Source organism: Lathyrus oleraceus, chromosome 3 (assembly GCF_024323335.1).
Source record: "Lathyrus oleraceus cultivar Zhongwan6 chromosome 3, CAAS_Psat_ZW6_1.0, whole genome shotgun sequence".
NCBI classification, from domain to species: domain Eukaryota; kingdom Viridiplantae; phylum Streptophyta; class Magnoliopsida; order Fabales; family Fabaceae; genus Lathyrus; species Lathyrus oleraceus.
In genome coordinates this window covers 37,681,160-37,706,250 of record NC_066581.1, presented here as the reverse complement: position 1 = coordinate 37,706,250, position 25,091 = coordinate 37,681,160, and the positions used below count along the sequence as shown (strand labels likewise).

Below are 25,091 nucleotides of genomic sequence, written 5' to 3'. Positions count from 1 at the left end.
ATAAGAGAGAGCATCAAAGAAAGTGTGGGAGTTCAGAAAGTAGGGACTCTCTCCACATTATTGACTCGATTAGATCTTGGGTATTTATCTCAATGCTTCAACCATGTAATGGGAGCAGAGAGAGGACACACTGAATAGTGGGGGATAGATTGCTTATCCCTACCTTCCACCAATTGCCTTACTTGAAGGACTTTTCCTGCTTAGGACAAAATTAAACACACACAGGCATTGCCTCTTAAGGAGGACTTCAGACAGTTTGCCCGGTCAAATAACAGACCGGGTCTCCAGACTACATGAAGAAGAAGTAATTATACCTCAAAGCAAATGCTAAAAAGCAAAGCAAGCAATCAAGTTCAAAGAACTTAGGCAACTAAAGTACCTGAAAAAGTCAAACTCATTAGTAAACAAGTCAACAGTCAAAAGCAAAATGAAATGAACCAATAGTCACACAGAGGGACCAATTGTGCAAGGCACAAAGACTCAAGTATATGAGTCACCTACAAAACAAGGGTTAGCACATGATAAACAACCAACTTAGTCAAAATTGAAAGGTCTTTGGGGCATTGGTGCTCAACCTGAAACAAACAGCTCAATTGTAAGCTTAGAAGACCACTAGGACTAGCCTAGGGTCAAAGATGACAGAAAAAGTCAAGGCAGCAAGAAAAAGTCAACCCAAACCAAGTTTAAACATTCAAGAAGCATTCTCAATTGGATTCATAATTATATCATGCATTATGATCATTTCATGTGCAAAGGGATGCAAAGCATGGCAAGAGAAGCATACAAAAGTCAACAGCAAAGACTTCATTCAAAAGTCAACTCAAACATTCTCAAAAATTATGAAATAAATCACACTCAATCCTAACATCTAACATGGCAAGCATGCAAAATTTCATGGCATTTGGATGAGAGGAAGGCAGTCAATGAAATTCATGAAGTCAAACCAAATTCAAGTAAGCATGGTGAAAGTCAACAAGCATAGGTCAACTTCAAAAAAATCATATCAATTTGAAAACAGAAGAGAAATGAATGAGATTAACACCAATGCAAAGCTTGAGATGTCTAGTTATCACATATGAAATTTCATGGTCATGTGATAAGATATGAGAATTCCACAAAAGATTTGGCAAGGCATAGCACAAAAAGTCAACAAATGACCACATATGGAAGAAAATTCTCAATTAAATGGAAAACAGCAAGATTAAATCCAAGAAAATTCATACACAAACTAGACATGTGAAGGATCATTCATGCAAAATTTCAGGTGATTTGGATAAGAGGAAGCATGTGAACAAAAATTGTGAAAATGCATGATCATGGTATAGCACCAAATGCAACACATAACTTCAAAAAATCATAACTCTCAATCCACAAATGATAAATGCACAAACTTTATATGGAAATGAAGATCAATGTGTCTAGTTTCACCACAAAAAAAATTCAAAGGCATTGGATGCAATATGACAATTTCGCAAAAGGAATGGAACAGTGTATCATTTATGCATACATGTTGAAAAATTAATTATCATTTAAAATCCAGAACATGAAAAATTAATTAAAATTCATAATTAAATAATAGACTCAATCATGAACATCATGGAAAAAGAATCATAATTTTTGGATGAAAAATGAATTAAAAATGAATTGCTTAAGTTGAGTGAAATAATGAAGCAAGATGAACAAAATGGCATGGCAAAGTGGTCAAAGCAAAGTCAACCAATGGCAATTGTGTAATTAGCGCAGTCACTTAACAAAACTGCAGCGTTTTGATGGGGGAAACGAAATGTTCCCATTGGCTCTCAGCCAATGGAACAGTACACGAGCTAAACTATTCAAATTTTTCTGAGTTGGAAAAACCCTAGGGTTTATGGCATGGCCTGGCAACTGGGTTCAACAACATCATCACAAAACACTCGACCAGCAACAACATCATGGCATGTCAAGTAAGTTCAAACCAAACATCATTCAAAAAGCATGGTATGGGAATGTTCCTACTACAATCCAAACAACAGCAAACAACACAATCAAACATCAACCATGTGGATTTTCTGAGCGATATTCAAGCATAACAGCAGGGCTCTAGCATAGCAGCATGGTATTTGTGACATTCAAACAATCAACATCATGCAAAATTTGACCAAGCAACAACATCATGCAACAGCACATAAACAGCATGGCAAGGGCATCATCATCACTAACATTCAATAATCAGTCGATATTTCCATAGTATGGTAACAGCATCCTCATTAACCAATCAACAAAACAATCAAAAACAAATGGAATTTCCTGAACAAAAGTTACAGTTGCAGAATAACAGCAAGCATCAACAACATCAAACAGCATTGGAACAAGCATGCTCATGGGAAAAATCTATGGAGAGTTCTGTTCTATGGTTTTAGAAACAGCAGCAATCAACCATCATCATCATGTAAACAGCATCCAAACAACAGCACATAGCAGCACAGCATATTCATCATCAACAGTGTTCATCACAAACAGCAGGGCACATTCGACAACAGCAATGGTCATGGTATCAAGTTCATCATCAATTCAAACAGCTCCAAATAGCATTCAATGAAATAGATGATACTCATGCTATTACCATTCAAACAAACAAAACACAAGAACCTTAAATTTCTGGAACTGAACTTAGGATTCCCAAATCTAACAGCATTCATCTTCATTATTCAAGCATCAACCACCAAATCATGAACAACAACACCCACAATAAGACATGGCCATGAGCATTTATCAACAAGCAATCCTAGCTAATAGCAGGACAACATAAGCATGAAGAAATTCTGGACAGGAATAAGGTTCAAAACAACAGTATGCTTCATCATTCATCAATCATCATGAAATTTCAACAAAACCAGAAAGATTAAACAAGCACATCATTAACTTCGGCAAACACAATCAAGAATTTTTGAACATGAGTTTAAGGTCTAAACACAATGGCAGGACATGTGCAGCATGGCTTGGCATTTTCATCAACATCCAAGCAAATCCAAACATCAAACACACAATAGCATATCATAATTAGTATGGCAGCTTAAAGCATATGGATTTTCATGGCAGCTTAAGGCATTAGAAGCAGCAGCAAGGTTCTCACAGCAAACAGTCCATAGCAGTACAAGTGATCATACCAATACCAATACAGCAGCAGAGTTTAACTAGCATGGTTTTCAACATTATGTACTTATCATAAGCAACATCAAGTAAGGTTTCCAAGGAACTTCAAAATTGGTTGCAAGGTTTTGGCAGCAATAGTATCATGTGTGCATTAACATCCAAACAAAACAGACAACAGCATGGTAGTAATATTCATCATCAAAATGCAGTATTAACCAACAACAACAAACATGAACCATGGAAAGTTTGGGCATATTAAGACAGCAAATCAGCAGCAGGGTTTATGTAACCAACATTGAAGTCATGGCAAGTTTCGAAACAGCATGCATGGTATAGCAGCAACAGCAACATGATTCATCACCAATCACACATTCATCATCATTTATCAACCAAACCAAATAAACCACAGCATGGTATTATCTTCATGTTATCAACAAACATTAAACAACATGATTCGATCACACCACCCAACAGCATAGCCTTGACAAATCAATGAGGGTTTTAAAAGATGCAGCATGGTTTTCATGGTGATGCTCACACAGCCAACAAACAACAGCATTCAACATGGATCATGTAAATTTTCTAGGCATGCTCATAATGTTCTACACTGCAGCAAGGTATTGAAATATTTCAAGTAGCATGAGCAACAACAATAGACAATCTTCATAAAACACGATTTTTGGAAAAAACAAGGTTTCAACAACAGCCGCACACATGTTCAACTTCATCATCATCGAAACAAACAAAAACAAACAACAGCATGGCTTGGCAACTTCAAGCTCATGTTCATGAACAACAATCAACAAACAGCATCAAAATCATGGGAAAATTTGGGCATCTGATAAGTTTGGGCAACGGCATTATGTGGTCATTTTTAAACAAAGTTTGAGCAAAAAGCACACAATGATATAGCATCAGTACTTATGTAGCATCACAACATCAGCAATCAGAACACATTTCATGAGGATTTCTTGGCAGGGTTTAGGGTTTTGAACAGCAGTAAGCAACATCATCATGTAAAATCATCAAGAACCAAACAGGCCCAAAGAATGAAACTATACCCACCAACATGTCAAACAAACATCATTCATGCATATTCTAGCAGCTATCATCACTAAATCGAGCTAAAACAACAAAAAACATACCAAGGCAACTTTGGACATATTACTTTGAAATCAGATTTTTCATGTATAACTCTACTATTTTACATGCCACAAATTGCAATGGGCTCAGCACATCATGAACAATACAAGGCATAGCATAGATTTAGAAAATGAAGGATTCGAAAGTTTACCAATGTGAAGAGCAGAAGCAGAGGCAGTGCTGTTTTGGTTGATTTGAGTGCAAACAGGTGCAGGTCCACGTTTATGATGATGCCGCTTGAAGCCTCTTAGCTCAACAAAGCTTGATTAGGTCCCAAATCTCAATCTGTCATTGGAGTGCTCTTAGAGAAAACAGAATTCGAGCTGCAAAACAGGTGGTGAATCATGCTTGCAAAAGGTTCTAAATGATGGTTAGGTCGTGGAGGAATCAAGGGTATTTGAGGTTTGTTGATGGTTTATGCAGAAAAAAGCCAATTGCCAAAAATGCAAGAAGAGAGAATGAGGGTTTTTGGTCTGTGGAGGCTGTGAACACTAGGGCTGCAAATGTCAGAAAAGAGACTTTATATGTCTGTTTTAGATTGGTTTAAGGAATGATAAGCTGGATTAGCTTAATGAGCTCCATTTGCCAAAATTGCTAACTATCCATAAATGAAGTGGAGGTGTGTTTTTGCTGAGAGTTTGGGCCTGCTACAAGCTGCTAGTGGCCAGCACAATTGCTGTTTTGTGTGCTGCAGACCTGCTGTCCTTGTTGTACTCTCTTTTACTCTTATGCTCTCCTTTGCAAAAACTAACAAATTATGCACTTTTGCCAAAATTATGGTATAGTAATGGTATGGACATGAATTTGGGATTGAAGCAAGTCACAAATGATATATGGAACATTTCCCAATTGGCAAAAATGAGAAAAAGTCCATAAATCAAAAAGTCAACTTTGAGTCAAACTTTGATTTTAAATGAAATAGGTCCAAAAATGCCATTTTGAATGGTAAGGTTTTAGGTCATGAAATTTATATTTTTGGAAAGAGGATGAAAAATGTGGTTTGTAGGAAAAAACCCCACCAAATTTGGCCTTATGGTTTGAGAGATATGGCTTGTTGAAGTTCAAAATTTGGTGAAAATGATTTGATCATATCTTGACAACCACACATGGGATTTTGATGTTCTTGGACTTTTTGAAAATGGGAAGACAAGATCTTCAACTTTCATGTTGGGCAAAAATTCATTTGGAGCTTGTATCATGATGTAAGTTTAAGATCAAGAAGTTTCCATTTTTGGCAGTTGAAATTACAGGTCCACTTTCTATTTCTGGAAAATTTCTGATTTGACTTGATTTTCTTCCATGATGAGGCTTGACATGATATATGAGGCTTATACAAGCATGAATGAACTCCTTCAGATCAATTCTATCCATCAAATTCTTGATTAAATCAACTGTTGACCAAGTTTGACTTTGCTAGGGTTTTGAATGACTGATCCTCTTCTGATGAATTCCCAACCCTAATTCTTTGAGGACTCGACTTCAAATGATGTCTCAAGTCATATGAACTTTTGATTATTGAACATGGTGCCCAAATTCTGCAAGAATGGCCACCATCCATTGCTTTGACTGATCAAAGACTGACTTTGACCTAATTGCTGATGACTGCTTCAACTGCAAGCAACAAGGTTAGACTGACAATATTTTTGTACTTTTGAATGATAAACATATGAAAGGCAAAGATATACAAATGCAAAGTATGCTTGGTGATCAAGAAACAAACCACAAGGCAATCTACCCACTAGGAGGGAAAAGGCATGCAGTGATCCTTGAGGTTATGATGTGAATGATATGGGCCATGAGGGATCTTAGGGCCCAAAATTGGGGTCTTACAGATGCCCCTATTTAAGGTCATTCTAGCCGGAGAAGTGAAGTTTAGAAATCTTCATCTCGACGCGGTAGAATGGACTTAAATAACAGTAATGAGACAAATTTTGGTCCCTAAGAGACCTCATGATGCAAATGTATGCATGTAAAAGACACAAATTCTGTGGGGAGTATAATTCACACAGAAGAAAAGACGATCCATCGGAGTAGTACACTCACCAGGAACAGAGACTCTAACAAGACTCTATGGGGATAATAGAAGAAAAAGAAACGTGTGAACAATACACGACTCCAGACTGGGGAAAAAACGAAACTGACATAACGTGATCAAAACACGACTCTGATTAAGGAAAACAGGAAAACAGACTGGAGAACTCACTGGGGAGTGAAGGACTCACACTGGGAAAAGAATTCCAAATGGAAAATAAATCCATTGGAAAGACACAAGCTGACTCCTGAGGAGAAGCAACAAAAGGTTCCACTGGGGAAATAACAAAGCAAATGAGATGTTACCAGGCATACGGGTAACAAACTCAGGAAAATCTGACTCCACAGGGGGACCGAGGTCATAATAGGGAGCAGAAAGGAGGGAACACCAAGGATACCGGTTACTGGGTATATAATAGGTGACCGACCAAAGCGTGAAATGGATTTCACTTCCAAAACACTCATCATCCTGAAGAGAGCGAAAGCAAACTTGTTTATAGGATGGACATTCAATTCCACAAGGAAAATGAATCTTACTCTGAGGGGAAAACAATCGAAAGATCGACTCAAGAGCGAACGAGATATAATATCCATTACCGTCAGAACGTGGATAGAATACTCAGATGAGACATATTATTCATTACCGGCAGACCGTGAATAATATACTCGAATGGAAAATTATCCTGAACCGGTTACTGGGTTGTTTATAGGATAAAATCCGAAGACGTGAATTGGTTTTCATTTCCAAAACACTCATCATCCGAAAGGAGGGCTTGAAAAAGCAAATCGACTTACAGGATGGGTATTCGAATCCACAACGGGAAAACGAATCTTACTCAACTGGGGACACAAACCCAAAGAGTGCATGAGATATAATATCCATTACCGGCAGACCGTGGATAAGATACTCGCATGAGATATATTATCTATTACCGTCAGAACGTAGATAATAAACTCGCATGGTAAGAAACACCAGAGATACCGGTTACTGGGTATATAATAGGTGATCTACCGAAAACGTGAATTGGTTTTCACTTCCAAAACACTCATCATCCAAAAACACAACTGGTTAAAGGATGGCTATTCGATTCTACAAAGAATACGAATCTTGCTCAGTTGGGGAAAATCAACAAAGGATTCCAACTAAAGAGCGCATGAGATATATTATTCATTACCGGCAGACCGTGAATAATATACTCGAAAGGAAAAGACACCAGAGATACCGGTTACTGGGTATATAATAGGTGACTAACCAAAAAGAGAGACAATCGATACCAAGCATACGGGTAAACGAAAGACAACTCAGAGGGATAAATTGCAAGCATCCGACAATTATCCAACAACAAGAATATTCGACTCCGCAAAGGGAAAAACGAATCTTACTCGACTGGGGAAACACAAAAGGCTTCGACTGAAGAGTGCATGAGATATATTATTCATTACCGGCAGACCGTGAATAATATACTCGCAAGGAAGATTATCCACAACCGGTTACTGGGTTAAAAAAGGATAAATCAACCGAACAGAAAGGCATTGGGATACCAAACTAGGTATATAATGATAACCAATCAAAGAAGCAACAGACATTACCAACAAAAGGGTAAATGAAAGGCGAACTGCTGATGATAATTTGCAAGCATCCTGCAATTATCGACAGGGACTAGCTGGGGATGCACTGGTAAACAACCAATGATCCGGGGAACAAATCACTAGCATACGGTGAAAAGACCCACTGGGGATAAAACTGCTAGCATACGGCAATTATCCACAAAAGACTTGCTGAGGATATAAGTGCTGATCTGAGCAACTTATACAAGCAAAAGGAAAATCATCATCAAATATTGAATGAAGACAACCACAAAAATTAGGGTTTACATCTACCGAATACGGGGTAGAAGACCAAAAACTCCGCGTGGGGATAGAACAAATCACAAATCCGCACGGGAAACCAAAATAGGGTTTATAACAAACCACAAACTGCTGAAAAGCAGGAAAATAGGATTTACAACTACCCGGGTAGTAGGTAGAAAACCAAAAACTCTGGCTGGAGAATAAAAGGTGTATAACCACAAATTCTGTCAAGAAAGCCAGGAAAAGTAGGACTTACAACTACCGGTATGAGGGTAGAGGTCCAAAAACATTCCGCTGGGGAACAACCCACTGGGAAGCACAAGATATCTGACAAATAGTCAATTCGGGAATGATCCGAAAAGACGAACTGAATAAATACACGTCCTAATGAGGATATAACTCAAATAGGAACATCCATCCCAATATATGTTGGGAGGAAACGGAAGAAACCGTCATCCACGAGGATATATCTCAGTGGGGAACTGCAGAAGGAAAGACAAACTTTTTCTGCTTATGGGGTTGACTCTATATGGAGAGATTTTAAACACCCGACATCTGCTTGGGGAGATCTGTAAAGAGATCTATATCACCATAGCAGGAGACACGACAAACAAAGGATATATGGCAAGAATGCAACATGAATATCTGAATGTTTATGAATATGCATGAATATGCGTGATTTATGTTTGATGAATGCTGACAAAACAGACACTTCTAACACAAACAGGTTCAGGAACAACGTCCGGTATTATACTTCCAGGGGAAAAACCAGCTGGAGAGCCAATCTGCGGAGATCTACATGCTGAAAAGCAAAGATCTGCAGGTACTGCTGAAAAAGCAGAGAATCATAGATATCAGGAAACAACCCAAACAGGGTACAGAAAGTCACAACGGGCAAGAGCCACCAAGACCAATCTGTAGGGGAACAAGAGAAATCCCAGAGTATATCTGCAGGGGATCCCAGTGTTAACTGAGAAACAAAGGGTGCGTTGCACGAACTGCTGTAGAAGCAAAAACACATAACTCCGCTGGGGAACAACCCACTGAGGGAGAGTGATATCATCCAGATAGAATCTAACTGCATAAGCAACTCTACTGGGGAAAACTGTCGGCTACTCTCTTGGGAACAAACCACTGAGGGAGGACAGATCACACAAGTAGATTCTGCAACAAACCACTCCACTTGGGGAGAATATACAGCAAATTGATCACAACAAGTAGATTCTGCAATACAAGCCACTCTACTGAGTATCACAAATAGTCAGGAAATTAATCCGTTCATCGGAGGCTAGCGCCATCATCCGACCATACCGGGGGTTGAAGGAGTATTCAACAGACAAAGCTGCCACAACGAACACTCTGCAGACTATGCTGAGGAACGGATGGTTGAAAAACTGGGATGTCAACCCAATCAACCACTGAGTAGGAAAATAAATCCTGCTCTGCCGGAGAGAATAACTCTGATGGAGAGATAGCAACAATTCCACAGACGACTTCGCCGGGGAAAAGGTAGAGTACCGGGTATCAAACCACTGACTTACCAAGTCTTCAAAAGAAAACGATCGTGCTGAGGAAACAGACAAATTCTGCTGGCACGCTGCATGGGGAAAAGCGGTAACAACTCCACTTGCAACCCTGGTGGGGGGTATTAATAACAGTTCTACTCGCGACTCCGAGGGGAGTATCAATCAATCAGTTACTCATGGCTGTGCTGAGGAGACAAATAAAGTCCGGGGGTATACGACCTACTGGAGAAAGGTGACGGGGCACCAAGATGACAAACCATCGACCGCCGAAACTTCACAAGAAAACACCCATGCTAGGGGAAAACTGCTGCTGGAGAAAACAAAGTCTTCAACAGCACTCTGCTACTGTACTGGGGAACAACCCCAACAACAACTCTGTTCGAGGAACAGCCTCAACAAAGATCTGAAGAAAGAAGATACCACCAAACCAGGAATATGAACAAATGTCTTACCTGTTGGGAATCATGCCACCCTCGGGAGAGCACTGAGATATTCTTGAGTATCCTTTCAATCTTGTGAATATTCACTTTGTTTAAAACAAAAATTTTGAAAAAATTGATTTGTTTAAAACAATGACATTTTATCAATTTAAAACATGCAAAACATTTGTTGCATTGAAACAAATAGGAGTGCAAATAATTGGATAAAAAGCTCAAATTGATTTGATAGAATGGTAGTCTGCAAATGGCGAGGCTCCATAGATCTGTACAAATTTGAAATCAGTGATATATATTGGAAGAGGGCTACATTGAACATAATGATCCTTTCTCTACCAATTTGAATCTCGATGTATCCGAAGCTTCAGTTGACGATGAATCGAGAATCTTCTGACGAAATGACGACTGATGAACAGAAAGTCTTGTCAGGATGCAGTTACTTGCCAAATCCCTAATTTTTGCCTAGATTGCCCCAGAGTGAGGTACTCAATCTAGCGGGATGCAAATATATCTTTTTCTTTTCAAGTCTCTAATTTTTGCCTGAATTACCCTTGCGGGTTCTCCACCGAGACGCTCATTTTTGCCTAAGCCGCCCTTTCGGGTTTTCAACTTAGCGAGCTATTCTGTTTTTTTTTATTTATTTGTTTTTTCATTTGCATATACTTTCTTTTTTTTAGGCAAAGTATCTCTTGACTGCATCTGAATTCACAGGACGAGTGAAATCCTCCCCATCCATTGTTGTAAGCATCAAAGCACCGCCTGAAAAGGCTCTCTTAACAACATATGGACCCTCGTAGTTTGGAGTCCACTTGCCCCTGGAATCGGGCGCGAAGGACAAAACTTTCTTGAGCACAAGGTCACCTTCTCGGAACACACGAGGCTTGACCTTCTTGTCGAATGCTTCCTTCATTCTCTGTTGATACAACTGACCATGGCACATGGCAGTTAATCGTTTCTCTTCGATCAAATTCAACTGGTCATAACGACTCTGAATCCATTCAGCATCAGTCAACTAGGGACTGGAGGGTATAATTTTCTTTTTCCTTTGAAAATTTTTTGAAAAAATTTTCCTGGTTTTTTGATTTCTTCTTCTTTTTTTCACCCTCTTTTTTTTTTTGTTTCTTTTTTTTTTTTTTTTTTTTTTTTTTTTTTTTTTTTTTTGTAATCCCCAGTTTGACTGGTCTGCTGATTCTCATGATACAGCTGAATGAGCTTCTTTTGTGCTCAAGAAGGCGGGTAATCTCGTCAGGAATCCCCTTTCAACATCATCTTCCTCTGCCTCAGATACGAGGACTTCAAGATTGGGAGATGGCGTTGGATCATTATGTTCAATGGGTTTAGAAATCCCTGCATAATGATTTTAGATAATGAAAAGCTTTTGGATTTAAACAAGCAAATCATTTATGCAGATGAAAAATGTTGTTTTTGTTTTTCAGGTTTTTTGTGATCACTGATTTCATGTAGAAAAGCAAAAAGTGAAAACAAATGGAAAAACAAATGTTTGACAATGCATTAATTGAATGAAAACATCATTGTATTAAATGCTGCCAGCAATGTCATCACTTCTCCTTTTGGCATGGGAGAAGGGTTTCAAACAAAGTGAACAAATCATGCTGATTTATGGATGACCGTAGGAACATCCACAGCGACCCAATTGTGGCAGACACCACCAGGTATGATGAAATTGTTCAGATCTTCTGCATCTTCCAAGATAGCAGTAGCCTCTTCTTCTTTAGGTTGATCAGCATGGATGAATCCTCCACTTGAATAAACCTTGCTCCTTAAGTGCCCCAGAACAGTAGCCAATGCCAGCCCGGGATTTGATTAACCAGGAATAAATCCATCAACAGGAATAAATCCAATAACAGGAATAAATCCATTAAAGCACTTAGGCTGGCAAAATCCTTCTCTGAGTTCACAACTCTCTTGCTCAGGATGATCCATCAATCTGGCAGAGATGGCTCTGGTATAATACCGGCAAAGTGCGTCTTCAAAATAAATGAAGATCGCAGGGTCAGACCACAGGATGGGAGACCGGAACGAAACACCTGTTGATGCAAATGATGCATGAAGTGTTTATGCATATGCTTGTTTTTATATCAAAGGAACCCGAGGGTTTTATTTGCAAACTTTGAAATATTTGAGCATTTTGATCATATATGAGAATATCTCATCAGATATATCAGGTGAAAAAATTTTTCCGGTTTTTTCATGTTTTTGAAAATTTTTGCAAATAAACTCCTTTGAGTTCCTTGAAAATTTTCTCTTTTTTGATGACATGAATGCGGATGAATGCGTGAATGCATGAATGCAACAAACACACTCAAGGATCAAGCAAAGTACACCAAACAAAGGTCGTGGGAAAGCTCTATGTATCCCTAATATCAATCATCCATTTTGGTGGATTTAGGTTTTCACCTTATCGACACCCAAGTTCCATTGATATTAACGGTACATGAACCGGTTCAGACATTCTTAATATCAACCAGCCGCTTTGATGGATCTTAGGTTTTACACCTGATCCGGGATCCATTGATATTAACAATGCTTGAACGACTCAACCACGAATCACGGGTTTGTTGAGAGTCACGAGCATGGAGTCTCGGTTAAGAACCACCCAAAGGGAGTGTACTAGGGTTTAAACCTGCCAGACATGTTCTATCAGAGGTTCCCATAATCATCGTTCCATCTTTCGAATATTATCGGAGGAACGAATACTCGTATTCCAAGAATATTCTCAAGAGAAACTCTTATGAGTGTAGTATCGCGTGACAATCGTATCAGAACTGACATCTGAACGACCTCCGCACTACGGTCCTAAAAATAGGCCAAGATGGGTTTGGTAAACTAAGGTCCTTGGCTTCTGCGGAACATGATTGAAAGAATAATGCCTAACCACAAATAACTTGTGTGACATTATTAGTTCAACATGACCTCCACCAAGTGAATGGGCTCGCAAGTCAACTGGCTAAGGACTACTCCACACCAGTCAACAAGACTATGCCATTCTCCTATCCTAGAGTGCACTCGAGTTCGGGTATAGAACTCATCTCACAGATCACCAAAGCACACAAGCAAATGTATATCAAGCAATTCACACATTACAATCAATACATTCATCCCAAATTGTACAAAAATATGTCAGATAAAGAATAACAATATAGCACAACAAGGGTGAAAAGTAGGCAATACCACCAAGGATTCTGGTGAGATTTCCCCAGTGAAGTCGCCACTTTTCTGTAGCGGTGTATTCGTCGCTATATGATCTATCGATTAAATCATAAGCTAGGAGATACATTGAAATTTTCGAGTCGCCACCGCACTTTTATTTATCCAAAGGATTGGCTAAAAAGCGAACAAAAGCCTAAGAAGTTTTACACGTAGAAAACTAATAAAAAGATCAGAGATTCTGGGTAAGGGGTAAATTACGCAATGGGAAGGTGTTAGGCACCCACTACGTCCTAGGTACTCCTAGGGAGCCCTTTTCACACTTGTTATGCTAAATTATTATTTATTATGACATAAAGATTGTGCAAACATGATTGGGATGGTGAGAAAAGAATATACATTTTTTATTATTATTGGGTTTTGGGTTCGAACGGATGAACCCGTTGCCTACGTACCTTCCATCAAAGGTAAGGATCAGAACGCCGTAGTTCGGCTAAAAGATTTCCAAAAGTGGGTTAGGTTCAATTTTAAACACAAACCCTAGGTCTTACGTTATCCACGGGAGAAAACTCAACCTTATACAGACAACAACGTCCACCATGTGAGAACAGCTTCAACTGGCCAGGGAGGGGTTAACCCTATAATAGGCGAGGAAGGCTTACAATTCAATCACTAAAGACAAAAGGTGAGATTAACATCAACCACTAAGATAAATCAAACCTATAGCTCATGTATGAAAAGATTAATGGACAAAGCCAAAACAAGTGAATGAGTGGAATTACTGATTGTGATTATGAAAATGAAGTCAAAGTATGATTAAGATCAATTCGAAAAAGTATTATGAAATGAAGTTTGAAAAAAGGTCAAGGACTTGAGTCCAGGTTTTTAGTTAGAAAACATGAAAATGTTTGCACAACCCTTACGTCAAGTTTGAAAGATAAAGTGTGAAAAAGTCTAGGACATAATGAAGGATGAATGGATGAAGGATGGATAGTAAAACTTCTTAGAAGGTTCACTTCTTGAAATCATATAGCAGATGATTCAAGTGTGTCCTTTGGAATAGCAATGGATAATAACAAACAAGCAAAGCAAGCAAAAGCGGATATCGGATGCCAATCAATGGTCTTATACCAATCTCCTAAAACAAAACGGGATATCAGATGCCACTCAATGGTCTTACACTACTCTCCACAGGCAAAGAAAACAAAAGCGGATACCGGATACCAATAGATGGATTTACACCAGTCTCCTAAAACAGAACAGGATATCAGATGCCACTCAATGGACTTACACGGATCTCCTCAAAAGAAAAGAACAAAGATGAAATATGGAAGTCAACTGCCAATTATCTGGACTTAGGTTAACTCCACAGTATGCTCACAGGAAATCCAATGCCACATTACAGGGACTTACAATGGATCCTCACATACAAGAACAAAAGCAACAATATGATCACAGGAATGCAAATGCCAACTTACAGGGACTTATAATTGCAACCTCTCATACAAACAGATGAAACAAACGATGATCACAGGAAAGCAGATGCCAACTTACAGGGACTTATAACTGCAACCTCACATACAAACCAAACAGATCAAATTATGATCACAGGATAACAGATGCCAACTTACAGGGACTTATAACTGTATCCTCACATACACAACAAACAGATCAAATCATGATCACAGGACAACAGATGCCAACTTACAGGGACTTATAACTGTATCCTCACATACACACAGATAAACAGAAGATATGAGTGACCAATGAGGTCTTACACTCTATCCTTCCATATCACAGGAGCAAAGGCCAAAGAGATGGACTTACAATTGTCCTCAATGGGCAAGCAACAATGATAACATCACAAACAAATGAGATGATCATGCACTAATGGCAATTGATGATGATGATAAATGCATAGCATACAGGCAAGCAAGTGCATATGAAGCAATCAATCAATCAATGAATAGCAAACAACACACTCTATAGCCAAACAATTGGGGCTCACACAAGAGGGTTTGACTTTGAAAGTCCACTGTAATGGGTAAAGGTTGCTCTTAACCTGGCCATTGAGGGGCTCAGGTGAAGCAGATGAAAAGGAGATGAGGGGTGTGCCTCATTGCTTCTATCTCAAATAAGAGAGAGCATCAAAGAAAGTGTGGGAGTTCAGAAAGTAGGGACTCTCTCCACATTATTGACTCGATTAGATCTTGGGTATTTATCTCAATGCTTCAACCATGTAATGGGAGCAGAGAGAGGACACACTGAATAGTGGGGGATAGATTGCTTATCCCTACCTTCCACCAATTGCCTTACTTGAAGGACTTTTCCTGCTTAGGACAAAATTAAACACACACAGGCATTGCCTCTTAAGGAGGACTTCAGACAGTTTGCCCGGTCAAATAACAGACCGGGTCTCCAGACTACATGAAGAAGAAGTAATTATACCTCAAAGCAAATGCTAAAAAGCAAAGCAAGCAATCAAGTTCAAAGAACTTAGGCAACTAAAGTACCTGAAAAAGTCAAACTCATTAGTAAACAAGTCAACAGTCAAAAGCAAATGAAATGAACCAATAGTCACACAGAGGGAGCAATTGTGCAAGGCACAAAGACTCAAGTATATGAGTCACCTACAAAACAAGGGTTAGCACATGATAAACAACCAACTTAGTCAAAATTGAAAGGTCTTTGGGGCATTGGTGCTCAACCTGAAACAAACAGCTCAATTGTAAGCTTAGAAGACCACTAGGACTAGCCTAGGGTCAAAGATGACAGAAAAAGTCAAGGCAGCAAGAAAAAGTCAACCCAAACCAAGTTTAAACATTCAAGAAGCATTCTCAATTGGATTCATAATTATATCATGCATTATGATCATTTCATGTGCAAAGGGATGCAAAGCATGGCAAGAGAAGCATACAAAAGTCAACAGCAAAGACTTCATTCAAAAGTCAACTCAAACATTCTCAAAAATTATGAAATAAATCACACTCAATCCTAACATCTAACATGGCAAGCATGCAAAATTTCATGGCATTTGGATGAGAGGAAGGCAGTCAATGAAATTCATGAAGTCAAACCAAATTCAAGTAAGCATGGTGAAAGTCAACAAGCATAGGTCAACTTCAAAAAAATCATATCAATTTGAAAACAGAAGAGAAATGAATGAGATTAACACCAATGCAAAGCTTGAGATGTCTAGTTATCACATATGAAATTTCATGGTCATGTGATAAGATATGAGAATTCCACAAAAGATTTGGCAAGGCATAGCACAAAAAGTCAACAAATGACCACATATGGAAGAAAATTCTCAATTAAATGGAAAACAGCAAGATTAAATCCAAGAAAATTCATACACAAACTAGACATGTGAAGGATCATTCATGCAAAATTTCAGGTGATTTGGATAAGAGGAAGCATGTGAACAAAAATTGCAAACAGCATTGGAACAAGCATGCTCATGGGAAAAATCTATGGAGAGTTCTGTTCTATGGTTTTAGAAACAGCAGCAATCAACCATCATCATCATGTAAACAGCATCCAAACAACAGCACATAGCAGCACAGCATATTCATCATCAACAGTGTTCATCACAAACAGCAGGGCACATTCGACAACAGCAATGGTCATGGTATCAAGTTCATCATCAATTCAAACAGCTCCAAATAGCATTCAATGAAATAGATGATACTCATGCTATTACCATTCAAACAAACAAAACACAAGAACCTTAAATTTCTGGAACTGAACTTAGGATTCCCAAATCTAACAGCATTCATCTTCATTATTCAAGCATCAACCACCAAATCATGAACAACAACACCCACAATAAGACATGGCCATGAGCATTTATCAACAAGCAATCCTAGCTAATAGCAGGACAACATAAACATGAAGAAATTCTGGACAGGAATAAGGTTCAAAACAACAGTATGCTTCATCATTCATCAATCATCATGAAATTTCAACAAAACCAGAAAGATTAAACAAGCACATCATTAACTTCGGCAAACACAATCAAGAATTTTTGAACATGAGTTTAAGGTCTAAACACAATGGCAGGACATGTGCAGCATGGCTTGGCATTTTCATCAACATCCAAGCAAATCCAAACATCAAACACACAATAGCATATCATAATTAGTATGGCAGCTTAAAGCATATGGATTTTCATGGCAGCTTAAGGCATTAGAAGCAGCAGCAAGGTTCTCACAGCAAACAGTCCATAGCAGTACAAGTGATCATACCAATACCAATACAGCAGCAGAGTTTAACTAGCATGGTTTTCAACATTATGTACTTATCATAAGCAACATCAAGTAAGGTTTCCAAGGAACTTCAAAATTGGTTGCAAGGTTTTGGCAGCAATAGTATCATGTGTGCATTAACATCCAAACAAAACAGACAACAGCATGGTAGTAATATTCATCATCAAAATGCAGTATTAACCAACAACAACAAACATGAACCATGGAAAGTTTGGGCATATTAAGACAGCAAATCAGCAGCAGGGTTTATGTAACCAACATTGAAGTCATGGCAAGTTTCGAAACAGCATGCATGGTATAGCAGCAACAGCAACATGATTCATCACCAATCACACATTCATCATCATTTATCAACCAAACCAAATAAACCACAGCATGGTATTATCTTCATGTTATCAACAAACATTAAACAACATGATTCGATCACACCACCCAACAGCATAGCCTTGACAAATCAATGAGGGTTTTAAAAGATGCAGCATGGTTTTCATGGTGATGCTCACACAGCCAACAAACAACAGCATTCAACATGGATCATGTAAATTTTCTAGGCATGCTCATAATGTTCTACACTGCAGCAAGGTATTGAAATATTTCAAGTAGCATGAGCAACAACAATAGACAATCTTCATAAAACACGATTTTTGGAAAAAACAAGGTTTCAACAACAGCCGCACACATGTTCAACTTCATCATCATCGAAACAAACAAAAACAAACAACAGCATGGCTTGGCAACTTCAAGCTCATGTTCATGAACAACAATCAACAAACAGCATCAAAATCATGGGAAAATTTGGGCATCTGATAAGTTTGGGCAACGGCATTATGTGGTCATTTTTAAACAAAGTTTGAGCAAAAAGCACACAATGATATAGCATCAGTACTTATGTAGCATCACAACATCAGCAATCAGAACACATTTCATGAGGATTTCTTGGCAGGGTTTAGGGTTTTGAACAGCAGTAAGCAACATCATCATGTAAAATCATCAAGAACCAAACAGGCCCAAAGAATGAAACTATACCCACCAACATGTCAAACAAACATCATTCATGCATATTCTAGCAGCTATCATCACTAAATCGAGCTAAAACAACAAAAAACATACCAAGGCAACTTTGGACATATTACTTTGAAATCAGATTTTTCATGTATAACTCTACTATTTTACATGCCACAAATTGCAATGGGCTCAGCACATCATGAACAATACAAGGCATAACATAGATTTAGAAAATGAAGGATTCGAAAGTTTACCAATGTGAAGAGCAGAAGCAGAGGCAGTGCTGTTTTGGTTGATTTGAGTGCAAACAGGTGCAGGTCCACGTTTATGATGATGCCGCTTGAAGCCTCTTAGCTCAACAAAGCTTGATTAGGTCCCAAATCTCAATCTGTCATTGGAGTGCTCTTAGAGAAAACAGAATTCGAGCTGCAAAACAGGTGGTGAATCATGCTTGCAAAAGGTTCTAAATGATGGTTAGGTCGTGGAGGAATCAAGGGTATTTGAGGTTTGTTGATGGTTTATGCAGAAAAAAGCCAATTGCCAAAAATGCAAGAAGAGAGAATGAGGGTTTTTGGTCTGTGGAGGCTGTGAACACTAGGGCTGCAAATGTCAGAAAAGAGACTTTATATGTCTGTTTTAGATTGGTTTAAGGAATGATAAGCTGGATTAGCTTAATGAGCTCCATTTGCCAAAATTGCTAACTATCCATAAATGAAGTGGAGGTGTGTTTTTGCTGAGAGTTTGGGCCTGCTACAAGCTGCTAGTGGCCAGCACAATTGCTGTTTTGTGTGCTGCAGACCTGCTGTCCTTGTTGTACTCTCTTTTACTCTTATGCTCTCCTTTGCAAAAACTAACAAATTATGCACTTTTGCCAAAATTATGGTATAGTAATGGTATGGACATGAATTTGGGATTGAAGCAAGTCACAAATGATATATGGAACATTTCCCAATTGGCAAAAATGAGAAAAAGTCCATAAATCAAAAAGTCAACTTTGAGTCAAACTTTGATTTTAAATGAAATAGGTCCAAAAATGCCATTTTGAATGGTAAGGTTTTAGGTCATGAAATTTATATTTTTGGAAAGAGGATGAAAAATGTGGTTTGTAGGAAAAAACCCCACCAAATTTGGCCTTATGGTTTGAGAGATATGGCTTGTTGAAGTTCAAAATTTGGTGAAAATGATTTGATCATATCTTGACAACCACACATGGGATTTTGATGTTCTTGGACTTTTTGAAAATGGGAAGACAAGATCTTCAACTTTCATGTTGGGCAAAAATTCATTTGGAGCTTGTATCATGATGTAAGTTTAAGATCAAGAAGTTTCCATTTTTGGCAGTTGAAATTACAGGTCCACTTTCTATTTCTGGAAAATTTCTGATTTGACTTGATTTTCTTCCATGATGAGGCTTGACATGATATATGAGGCTTATACAAGCATGAATGAACTCCTTCAGATCAATTCTATCCATCAAATTCTTGATTAAATCAACTGTTGACCAAGTTTGACTTTGCTAGGGTTTTGAATGACTGATCCTCTTCTGATGAATTCCCAACCCTAATTCTTTGAGGACTCGACTTCAAATGATGTCTCAAGTCATATGAACTTTTGATTATTGAACATGGTGCCCAAATTCTGCAAGAATGGCCACCATCCATTGCTTTGACTGATCAAAGACTGACTTTGACCTAATTGCTGATGACTGCTTCAACTGCAAGCAACAAGGTTAGACTGACAATATTTTTGTACTTTTGAATGATAAACATATGAAAGGCAAAGATATACAAATGCAAAGTATGCTTGGTGATCAAGAAACAAACCACAAGGCAATCTACCCACTAGGAGGGAAAAGGCATGCAGTGATCCTTGAGGTTATGATGTGAATGATATGGGCCATGAGGGATCTTAGGGCCCAAAATTGGGGTCTTACAGTTTGGAATGCTTCTAAACATTTGTTGTCGAAGATGAATTCAGCATCTTTCATCAATAGTCCGGTCAAAGGTTTAGTTATTTTAGAGAAGTCTTTAATGAATCGTCGGTAAAAACCAGCATGTCCTAAGAAGCTTCGGACTTCTCTCACAGTTTTCGGAGGTTGAAGGTTTTCGATTACCTCTATTTTGGCTTTGTCTACTTCAATTCCTCTATTTGAGATGATGTGTCCTAAAACAATTCCTTCTTGTACCATAAAGTGACATTTTTCCCAATTAAGTACTAGGTTTACTTTTACACATCGTTCTAGAACTCTTTCTAGGTTTTCAAGGCATTCTTCAAAGCTTTGTCCGCATACGGAAAAATCGTCCATAATATACCTCCATGATGTTTTCGAGAAAATCGGCGAATATCGCCATCATGCACCTTTGGACGGTTGCAGGAGCATTGCACAAGCCAAACGGCATTCGTCGATAAGCGAAGGTACCAAAAGGACACGTGAATGTTGTCTTTTCTTGGTCATCAGGATGAATTGGTATTTGAAAGAAGCCTGAATAACCGTCTAGATAGCAGAAATGAGAATGTTTTGCTAATCGTTCTAACATCTGGTCAATGAATGGTAAAGGGAAATGATCTTTTCGGGTTGCTTTGTTTAGTTTCCTATAGTCAATGCATATTCTCTATCCCGATTCGATTCGTTTGGTTATAGTTTCTCCTTTTTCATTTTCAATAACTGTTATACCTCCTTTCTTTGGTACTACGTGTACCGGACTAACCCATTTGCTATCAGATATAGGATATATGATACCTGCCTCTAATAACTTGGTTACTTCCTTCTTCACTACCTCACTCAGGATAGGGTTCAGTCTCCTCTGATGTTCCCTAGAGGTTTTACAGTCTTCTTCTAGCATGATGTGGTGCATACAAATAGAAGGACTTATTCCTTTAAGGTCGGTGATGTTGTATCCTAGTGCGGTTGGATATTTTCTTAAGATATGCAAGAGTTTTTCGGTTTCGAGTTTTCCTAGGTCTGCATTAACTATCACTGGTCGTTCAAGTTCTAAGTCTAGGAATTCATATCTCAGATTTTTGGGAAGTGTTTTCAGGTCTAGGGTTGGTTTCTTAAGGCATTGCATAGGATCCGGTGTTATTGCTAAACATTGGTTGAGTTTGTCTTCTACAAGATAGTCAGACGATTTGTCCTTTTCTAACTCTGTTTCTTTTATGCATTCATCGATGATATCCATGAAGTAACATGTGTCATCTATTGCAGGTGCTTTCAAAAATTGGGAAAGAATGAACTCAATTTTCTGTTCTCCTACTTCGAAAGTGAGTCGTCCTCGTTTTACGTCTATGATCGCACCGGCAGTTGCTAAGAATGGTCTTCCCAATATAATGGGTGTAACTTCATCTTCTCTTATGTCCATAATTATAAAATCGGTTGGAATGTAGAATTGACATATGCGCACGGGAACGTTTTCAAGAATTCCTACAGGATATCTAACAGAACGATCCGCTAGTTGCACAAACATTTTAGTTGGTCTTAATTCTCCCATTTCTAGTTTCTTGCATATGGATAAAGGCATAACACTAATACCGGCTCCTAAATCGCATAAGGCTTTATCCATGACAAATTTTCCTATGTGACAGGGTATAGAGAAACTACCTGGATCTTTAAGTTTAGGAGGCATATTCTGGATTATAGCGCTACATTCAGCAGTGAGTGTAACGGTTTCGCTTTCTTCAACTTTCCTTTTATTAGAAAGAATTTCTTTTAAGAACTTAGCATATGAGGGCATCTGCGTAATAGCTTCTGTAAAAGGAATTGTGACGTTTAATTGTTTCAGTAGGTCAACAAATTTTTTAAATTGGCCCGCATCTTTGGTTTTAATAAGCCTTTGAGGGTAAGGGATAGGTGGTTTATAAGGCGGTGGAGGTACATAAGGTTCTTTCTTTTCTACGGTTTCCTTATTACTCTCTTTCTTTTCCTTAGGTGTACTTTCTTCCTCAATTGACTTCTTAGAGTTTTGGTTTTCTATCCTTGGATCAGACGGTCCTTCCACTTCCGTTCCACTTCTTAGTATGATTGCATGAGCGTGGCTTCTCGTGTTAGGTTGGGGTTGTCCAGGAAAAGTACCAGTTGGGGCAGCAGTAGGCGCTTGTTGTTGAGCTACTTGTGATATTTGCGTTTCCAGCATCTTGTTATGGGTAGCCAGGGCATCTACTTTACTTGCTAGTTGTTTAATTTATTCGCCAGTGTGTACATTCTGGTTTAAGAAATCTTTATTGGTTTGATGTTGAGAAGCTATGAAGTTCTCCATCATGATTTCCAAGTTGGATTTCCTGGGAACGTTATTGTTAGGTATAGATGGGATCGGCTTTTGATATCCAGGAGGTATAGTTGGGGCTTGATTTGGAGCTTGTCCAGGCGCTTATAAGGCATTATTACTCTTATATGAAAAATTAGGATGATTCTTCCAGTTGGAGTTATAGGTATGCGAGTAGGGATTTCCTTGAGCATAGTTTACTTGCTCTGCTTGGATTCCTGTTAGGAGCTGACAATCTGCAGGAGTGTGACCTTGGATTCCACAGACTTCGCAATTCTGAGTTATGGCAACCACGGTGGCTGGAGGTGATACATTCAAACTTTCAATTTTCTGGACCAGAGCATCCACTTTTGCATTAACATGATCAAGGTTACTTATCTCGTACATGTCACTTTTCGCCTGAGGTTTTTCTACCATTGTTCTTTCGCTTCCCCACTGATAGTGGTTTTGGGCCATGCTCTCGATAAGTTGATAAGCATCAGCGTAAGGTTTGTTCATAAGTGCACCACCTGCGGCGGCGTCTATTGTTAACCTCGTGTTGTACAAGAGACCATTATAGAAGGTATGAATTACTAACCAGTCCTCTAAACCATGGTATGGACAAAGTCTCATCATGTCTTTGTATCTTTCCCATGCTTCGAAAAGAGACTCGTTATCTTTCTGTTTAAATCCATTTATCTAGGCTCTCAACATAGCTGTTTTGCTTGGAGGAAAATATCGGGCAAGGAAGACTTTCTTCAACTTGTTCCATGTGGTAACCGAGTTGGAAGGAAGAGGCTGAAGCCATCTTCTAGCTTTATCTCTTAACGAGAAAGGAAAAAGGCGAAGTCGAATTGCCTCTGAAGTGACACCATTAGCTTTAACAGTATCAGCGTATTGGACAAATACGGATAGATGAAGGTTTGGATCCTCGGTAGGATTTCCAGAGAAATGGTTCTGTTGCACTGCCTGCAACAGTGAAGGTTTAAGTTCGAAGTTGTTTGCTTCGATTGCGGGTGGAGCAATACTCGAATGCGGCTCATCTTGCGATGGAGCGGCGTAATCTCGAAGAGCACGAGCTGGTTCTGCCATCTCGGGTATCGGTGAAGGAAGAAGATTTTTGAGATCAGGAATTTCGATTGGAGGGAGATTGTTTGCAGCACGATATTCCCGAATTCGTCGTAAGACTCGGAGATATAGTTCGATGTCGTTGATTCGTAAGTAGAACGGCTCGCCTTGAGAGCGAGTGTGTGGCATACAAATCAACGAAAGAAATAAAAATAAAAATAAGCCTTAGTCTCTACAGCGTGACAGAAGAGTTACGATATCGACTAAATAAAAGTCCCCGGCAACGGCGCCAAAAACTTGATCGCGACTTTATGAGTCGAATTTGGGGTACAAACTGCAAGTGCACAGTTCTATCGCGTAGTTTTAAAAGATATCGATCCCACAGGGACTTATGAATCGATATACCGTTTTCTAAGGTTACATCGTAAAGCTAAGGCGGATGATACTTTGATTGTTCGGGGGAAAAGTTAAAACTAAAACTAGATCTAAATTAAATATCAATTAAGCGGATATCGGTATGTAGTTCGTCGTAATTAGGGAATCAAATCTTCGTTGTTTTCTTGGTTTTAAAATAAATCTTTTCAGTAAATACTATTGATTAAAGATCTTTTCTCAAACTCTCGCTCTGTTGAATAGACTATGACTTTATATTAACGTAGCTGTCACTTATTAGTTAAGTCCAAAATCACTTTTTGAAAACAGCAGAATCTATAGAAGCTCTTTTTAAGAAAACACTAATTGTTTAAACACCTTCGTCTCAAACTCTCGCTCTGTTGACTTAGATTATATAATTAAATTCAAATGCTTAACTCTCGTCCTCACATTTAACTTTTAAAAATACTTTTTGAAAAAGATTAGAATTTAATTAACTCTAAAAATTGCTTTCGCCCTGATTTAGAATTAATGCTCAATTTACTATGTCCAGTTAAAAACTCAAACTCTCGTTCTATTGAATTTAACTTCTTTATGTCTTTTACTCTCGTACAAAAACTTTGTTATTAAACCTATAAATTGAGACCATAAAAAGAGTGACTTTATTTTTAAACGTAATTAAACCAACTTAGTTTTGATTCCTTCATTCCACTTACTTTACATACCGATACCTAAATAAATTAGCCAGACATGCTAAACAGATCTAAACAATCATCATGCTTAAATAAATCCATCTCATGCAAACAATATAAATAAACAATAATGCAGGGCATATATAAATTCAAACAATAA

The 25,091-nt window shown here is 38.4% G+C and overlaps 1 non-coding gene across 1 annotated transcript; it reads left to right on the top strand.

The window, feature by feature from the left end:
• The first annotated feature begins 23,406 nt into the window (after positions 1-23,406).
• LOC127133633 (small nucleolar RNA R71) lies at positions 23,407-23,513 on the top strand. The gene has a single exon (XR_007807586.1). It is a non-coding gene; the product is annotated as a small nucleolar RNA R71 (small nucleolar RNA).
• Positions 23,514-25,091: the final 1,578 nt, after the last annotated feature.